At 51.9% G+C, this 6,762-nt stretch overlaps 1 protein-coding gene across 1 annotated transcript in view; it reads right to left on the reverse strand.

Moving 5' to 3' along the window:
* Positions 1-3,037, reverse strand: part of GNG7 (G protein subunit gamma 7) — a 190,018-nt gene extending 186,981 nt beyond the window's left edge. The window contains exon 1 of the mRNA XM_049876343.1: positions 2,966-3,037. The gene's annotated coding sequence lies outside the window, so the exon portion shown is untranslated. The remainder of the gene's footprint in view (positions 1-2,965) is intronic.
* Positions 3,038-6,762: the final 3,725 nt, after the last annotated feature.

Raw genomic sequence — 6,762 nt, forward strand, 5'->3', positions numbered from 1 at the left:
GCATGGTCTAATGGTTCCTTCTGAGGTGTAACATCAGAACAGTTCCTTACGGGGTATGCTCAGTTCAGAACAACCCGGCAGCCCTTTCTCAAGTAGGTACACTTGTTCCTTGACATCCCTTCAAATCAGAATCTCCTGAGGCCAGGGCCAGGGTATTCTTTTTTCCTCCCCCACCTCACTTTTAATAATACAGAAATTTTTTTTTTTCCAGATTGTTTTTTAAAGGTTCCAGGATGATTCTTAAGGTCCCCTGGTGGCACAGTTCGTGCTCGACTTCTAACCTAAAGGTTGGCAGTTTGAACCCACCCAGAGGCACTGAGGGAGAAGAGCCTGGCAATCTGCTTCTGTAAAGATAACACCCAAGAAAACCCTAGGAAGCAGTCTTACTCTGTCACAGGGGTCACTATGAGTCAAAACCAACTTGACGGCACCTAACAACAACAACGACCACATAGGGCAGGTCCCAGGTGGCGTAAACCGTTTGCTCTTGACCACTAAAGGAAAGGTGAGTGGTTTAAACCCACCCAGTGGAGACGCAGGAAAAAGAGCTGGTGATCTGCTTCTGTAAAGACAAAGGTCAAGAAAAACCTACCGGCAGGTCTACTGGGTAACAAACACATGGGGACATGGGGTTGCCATGCGTTGTAATCCACTCTATGGCAATGGGTTTGGTTTTTTTTTTTTAGGGTGACTCTTATGTGCACCCCAAGGTTGCAAGGCTGGAGTCAAGTTCGAATTGCTTCCCTCCCTCCTGTCTGTGATAACCCAGTAATTCTGCCCACCACCTCCCTCGAAAAAACTTAATTTAGAACGTTATTATCAACGCTTCGCGTCTCCTCATGGTGTGCCAGGGATCATGCTATAGGGACACGCTTCACCTCATTTGACCCTCGCAGTTACCTCTGAAGTGCATGCTTTACAGAGGGTCAACCAAAGCTCCAAGAGACCACACCACAAGTAAGTAGCTAGAGCCAAGATGTGAACGCAAGCCCACCTGACCCCAGAGCCAACTACACAATCTCTACAAGACCTCACCATCCAAACAGAACCCCGGTGGCACCGTGTGCACTCGGCACTGGCTCCGCGGACACCTAGCAACAGTCTGTAAGGCTCTAGCTGGGATTCTCTCCTTCTGCTTATCATGCCTGTCTTCCAACGCCCACCCTGCAGCCCCGAGCAACCCCCGCTACCCAGGAAAAAGAAAGTGCCGCCACCCACACCCCTCAAAGCCATCATCCCTAAAACTCCCACTTAAGTGCCTCAGTCCTGAGCCCAAAAATTCATGAAAAATTGTCACCGACAGGAGACTTTCTGCTTCCAAGACATTCTCCTTTGCACCCTCAAGCCTAGAAATAGACATCGCAAAGTATCTTGAACTTCCATTCCCTCCAGGCCACAGATGCCAAGGGGTTTCTGCCCCATGCCCCCTTTTCTGCCAAACGTTGGCCCCTCAAAAGTAGGGGAGTAATGCCCCTCCAAAATTCTTATGACTAAGTCCTACCTGAGACCCCCCACTTTCTCTTCCTTCCAAAACACCTGCCCCCAGGTCTTCCTAGCCCTCTGCCCTCCAATCCACCACCACTCAGCCCCCCACTTCCTTCTTTGGTCTCTCCACCCAAACTTCCTCCTCCCCCAGCCCCCATCTACTTCTAACTTGCAAATAACCCACTTCTCCCAACACCCCTTGACCCCTTCTGGGACAAGCCTGACCCTAACTCCTGGCTCACTCAATCACCTTCCTGGCCAACTTGTCCCCCCAACTACATTCCTCAGCCCCCTCCCCAGGTAAAGCCCCCCCCAGCTTCTACATCCAGCACCCTCCCCGGCTAACCTGACCCCCAACTCCGTTTGCAGCCCCTGCCCAGCTAAACTCCATCCTCCACTCCATCTCTAGCTGTCTCCCTAGCTAACCTCAACCTCCATCAATGGCCCCCTCCTCAAATAGCCTCCACCCTCAACTCCATCACTAGCCCCCTCCTCAAATAACCTCCACCCTCAACTCCATCACCAGCCCCCTCCTCAAATAACATCGCCAGCCTCCTCCTAAAATAAGCTCCACCCTCAACTCAAGCCCAAGCCCTCTTCTCATCTAACCCCACCCCCAACTTCGTCTGCAGCCCCCTGCCCAGATAATCCCAACCCCAAAATTCCATCTCCAGCCCCTCCCCATCTATCCTGACCCCCAGCTCAACCCCCAGTCCCCTCCACACATAACCCCGACCTCCCACTCGGTCTGCAGCCCTGTCGCCAATAATCCCGACCCCCAAATTGCATCCCCAGGCCCCGCCCTATCTACCCTGACCCCCCACTCTGCCCGCAGCTCATTTCCTAGATCACCCCACTCCGTTCACAGCCTCCTCCCCAAATCACCCCGATCCGCCACTTCGCCCGCAGCCCCCTCCCCATCTACCCCGGTCCCCCACTTCGCTCGCAGCCCCCTCCCTAAATGACCCCAATCCCCCACTTTGCCCGCAGCCCCTTCCCCAGATCACCCCGACCCCCCACTCCATCCGCAGCCCCCTCCCTAGATCACCCGGGTCCCCCGCTTCGCCTGCAGCCCCCTCCCATCCACCTCGATCCCCCCACTCTCCAGCAGCCCCCTCCCTAGATCACCCCGATCCCCCACTTCGCCCGCAGCCCCCTCCCTAGATCTCCTGGGTCCCCCACTTCACCTGCAGCCCCCTCCCCATCCACCTCGACCCCCCCACTCACCAGCACCCCCCTCCCTATATCACCTGGGTCCCCCACTCCGTCCGCAGCCCCCTCCCTAGATCACCCGGGTCCCCCACTCCGTCCTCAGCCCCCTCCCCATCTATCCCGATCCCCCACTTCGCCCGCACCCCCCTCCTTAGATCACCCGGGTCCCCCACTTCGCCCGCAGCCCCCTCCCTAGATCACCCGGGTCCCCCACTCCGCCCACAAGCCCCGGCCCCGAGGCCGAATCAGGCCGCCGCGGGTTCCCTACCTGCGCTCGGGCCGCCCCGGCCGCCTCAGCCCGCACCGCGCAGCCCAACCCGACGCGGGGCCTTGAGCGAGGCTCCCCGGCGGAGGCGGGGCCTGCGCGGGGGGCGGGCACAGCAGCCTGGCGGGGCCAATCGCGAGCCCCGGTGGCGGGAGGCCCGAGCGGGGGGCGGGATGGGCGCCGGCAGCGGGGTAGGCTGCGCCCAAGCGGCCGGGGCGGGGCTCGGAGCGCCGGGGGGCTAGAAGGCCGCACTCTGATTGGCCCCGAGGCCGGTCTCCGGCGCGCGGGGGGCGGAGCTATCCTAATATGCAAATTAACACGCTGTTTCGGACTCCTCGGCCGGCCCGGGAACGGCCTGACTCCTTGACGTGGGGGCGGAGCGAGGAGGGGGGCTAGGCTCTGCCCGGGTTCGAATCCCGTCCCCTAGCTCTGAGATCTCACTTGTGGGGGCAGAATGTCACCTCCTAATCGGTAGCTTGGCGTGCAAGACAATAATAATATCTGCACCATTTTCTGAACCCCTCACCAAGCCCTGTATTAGATGAGTATCTGGCTCATTACATTGAACCCTCTGCTGAAGGCTAGGAGGTGAAATTCCTACAATTCTCACTTTTACCTAGGAGTCAGAGTCTCCGAAAGGTTAAAACCAAGGTCGCTCAGCTGGGAAGAACCCAGGATGCTAAGCCTGGGTCATCATTTCCAGAGTTTCTCAGTTTCTTAAATCCTGGGGTTTTGATCTTAAAATGCAGATTTCAGGGCCCTGCCCAGATTTAAGAAACCAGAATCCTGCGGGGAATTGGACCCTGGAATCCACATTTTTGGCAAGCTGCCCCGGTGATGTTGGTAAACGTTTCTTATGTCCCAAAAGCATCAGAGAGGTTGTGGAGGGGAGGCTTTTTTATATATGGGAATGGAGGCTGTATTTGTTCCTTGAGGCTGCCATAAAAAATTACCACCAACTGGGTGGCTTAAGGAGCCTGGTGGCGCAGTGATTAAGACCTCAGCTGCTAATCAAAAAGGTCGGCAGTTCAAACCCACCAGGCACTCTTTGGAAACTATATGGGGCAGTTCTACTCTGTCCTACAGGGTGGCTGTGAGTCAGAATCGACTGTATGGCAACGGGTTTCTCATGCGGGTGGCTTAAAGCAACAGAAATTTATTCTGTCACAGTGCTGGAGGCCAGAAGTATAAAATCAAAGTGTCAGCAAGACCATACTCCCTCTGAAGGCTCCAGTGGAGGATGCTTCCTGGCCTCTTCCAGTTTCTGGTGTGGCTAGCAATCCTTGGCGTTCCTTGACTTGTGGACACATCGATCCCTGCCTCAGTCTTCACATGCAGTGGCGTCCTCTAGGACTGGTGTCACCCCGTTCCGTAACTCATGGCATCACCTCTCCCATGGACCTCCCCCCGTACCAAAGCATACAGAATCTTTAGTAATGTTTTTTGTGCTAACATTACTTGTAAATCATAATTCCCGTATATCACTCCTTCTTTTCCTTAATTACTACCTAATTCTTAAAAAAGTTATTGATATAGGTTTACAGATACTAATGACCACAATACTGTAGCTAAAACACCAGAAAATTTGACAAAACCCTCAACTATAAAAACACCGCCACCAACGAAAACAACAGAGCGTGCTTGGAGCTCGTGGAGACGAAACTAGGAGATTCACAACGTCATTGGAATTGGGTAATAACAACAGCTCTGACCAGAGTGTATTAGAAGGTTCAAAAAGTAAATTAGCATAGAGTTTTAGCCTTGTAGGTATATTGATGCATGTAAGCTGGGCTTAGGAAAAATGTTTGTATTGTTATAACTAACAAAGGGATATTTTTATTAAAAAATAATAAATTTTGTTGAAATACTGCACAAAAATTTTACAGTAACTCTGGTGTCACCCCTTCTAACCAGGTGACTCAGTGTGGTCTACACCCCCGGACTGCCTAGTGATGCCACCGTTCACATGGACTTCTCCTGTGCCTCAGTGCCCATATTTCCCTCTTATAAGAATACTTGGAAACCCTGGTGGCATAGTGGGTAAGGGCTACAGCTGCTAACCAAAAGATTGGCAGTTCAAATCCACCAGGCGCTCCTTGGAAACTTTATGGCCAGTTCTATTCTGTCATAGAGGGTTCCTATGAGTCAGAATCGACTCAACAGCAGTGGGTTTGGTGGGTTTGTATAAGAATACTTACAGCAGCTCCCCCCCAATCCACGGTTTCGCTTTCCAGTGTTTCAGTTACCTGTCGTGAACTGCCCTCCAAAAATGTTAAATGAGTAACCTGATGAAATCTCTTGCCATCCTGCCTGGTCCCACCCAGGGACCACATTCACATAACATTTATTACAGTATATTGGTACAATTGTTCTATTTTATTATTAGTTATTGCTGTTAATCTTTTACTGTACCTCATTTGTAATTAAACTTTATCATAGGTATGTATGTATAGGACAAAACATAGTATATAAAGGGTTCGGTACATTTCACGCATCCACTGGGGGTCTTGGAATGTATCCCCTGCGGATGGAACCCTGGTGGCCTAGCGGTTAAGAGCTCGGCTGCTAACCAAAAGGTTAGCAGTTCGAATCCACCAGCCACTCCTTGGAAACCCTATGGGGCAGTTCTACTCTGCCCTCTGTAGGGTCGCTGTTAGTCCAAATTGACTCAACGGCAATGGGTTTGGGGTTACAGGGTGTACTACTGTCCTGCCTTCAGAAAGACAGTAGGGGCAGGAAAGCTGGGTGAATGGACGCCGGAAATCCAGGGAGGAAGGGGGGAGGGTGCTGACACATTCAGGGGTTTGCAACCAATGTCATGAAACAAGTGTATAAATTGTTGAATGGGAATCTAATTTGGTCTGTAAACTTTCACCTAAACAACAAGAACATGTTCGAAAACAGAAGGAAAGAAATCCCTCCATCCTTTGTGTTCTGGAAGATGGCTGACTGCAAAGAACCACCCTTCCCAGCATTTAAAAAAAAAATACTACCACTACCAGTTGCCTGTCAAGTTGATTCTGACTCTCCCGACAACCCCAAGCTTGTCAGAGTAGAACTGCACTCCATAGGGTTTTCAAAGGCTGTGATCTCTCAGAAGTAGATTGCCAGGCCTTTATTCTGAGGTGCCTTTGGGTGGATTTGAACTGCCAACCTTCTGGTTAGTAGCCAAGCACTTAACCATTTGCACCACCCAGGGACCAACCAGGCATAAGAATACCAGGATTTAGGGTCCACCCTAATTCAGTATGACCTCGTCTTAATTTGATTACCTGAGCAAAGACCCTATTTTCAAATAAATTCACATCCACAGATAGAGGGGTTCGAACTTGAACATATCTTTTCAGGGGGCATAATTCAACCCACAACAGAACCTGTATTTTGTGACCTCAGGAGCTTTGTCCAACACTGGCATTCTAGAAGTTCAGTAATTACTTAATTTTGCAAGTATTTTTATTGTTATTCAGACACTAATGTGAATGTGAGAAGCCCTGGTGATTAAAGGTCAGCAATTCAAGCCCACCAGCCCCCCGGGGCGGGGGACGAAGATGTAGCAATCTGCTTCCCTACAGATTACAGCTTTGGGAACCCCATGGGAGAGTTCTACTCTGTCCTGTAGGGTCACTACAGTCAGAGTGGACTCCCTGGCAACAGGATTCTTAATTTCTTCGGGATCAGATCACCAAGTCTTTGCTGAGTGGGTTCGAACTTCCAACCTTTTGTTAGCAGCTGAGCTCTTAACCATTGCACTACCAGGGGCCCTTCCAACCCTGATGTGCCTCCCCCACCGGGCCCTGTGA

The sequence above is a fragment of the Elephas maximus genome, chromosome 3 (assembly GCF_024166365.1).
Source record: "Elephas maximus indicus isolate mEleMax1 chromosome 3, mEleMax1 primary haplotype, whole genome shotgun sequence".
In the NCBI taxonomy this organism is placed as follows: domain Eukaryota; kingdom Metazoa; phylum Chordata; class Mammalia; order Proboscidea; family Elephantidae; genus Elephas; species Elephas maximus.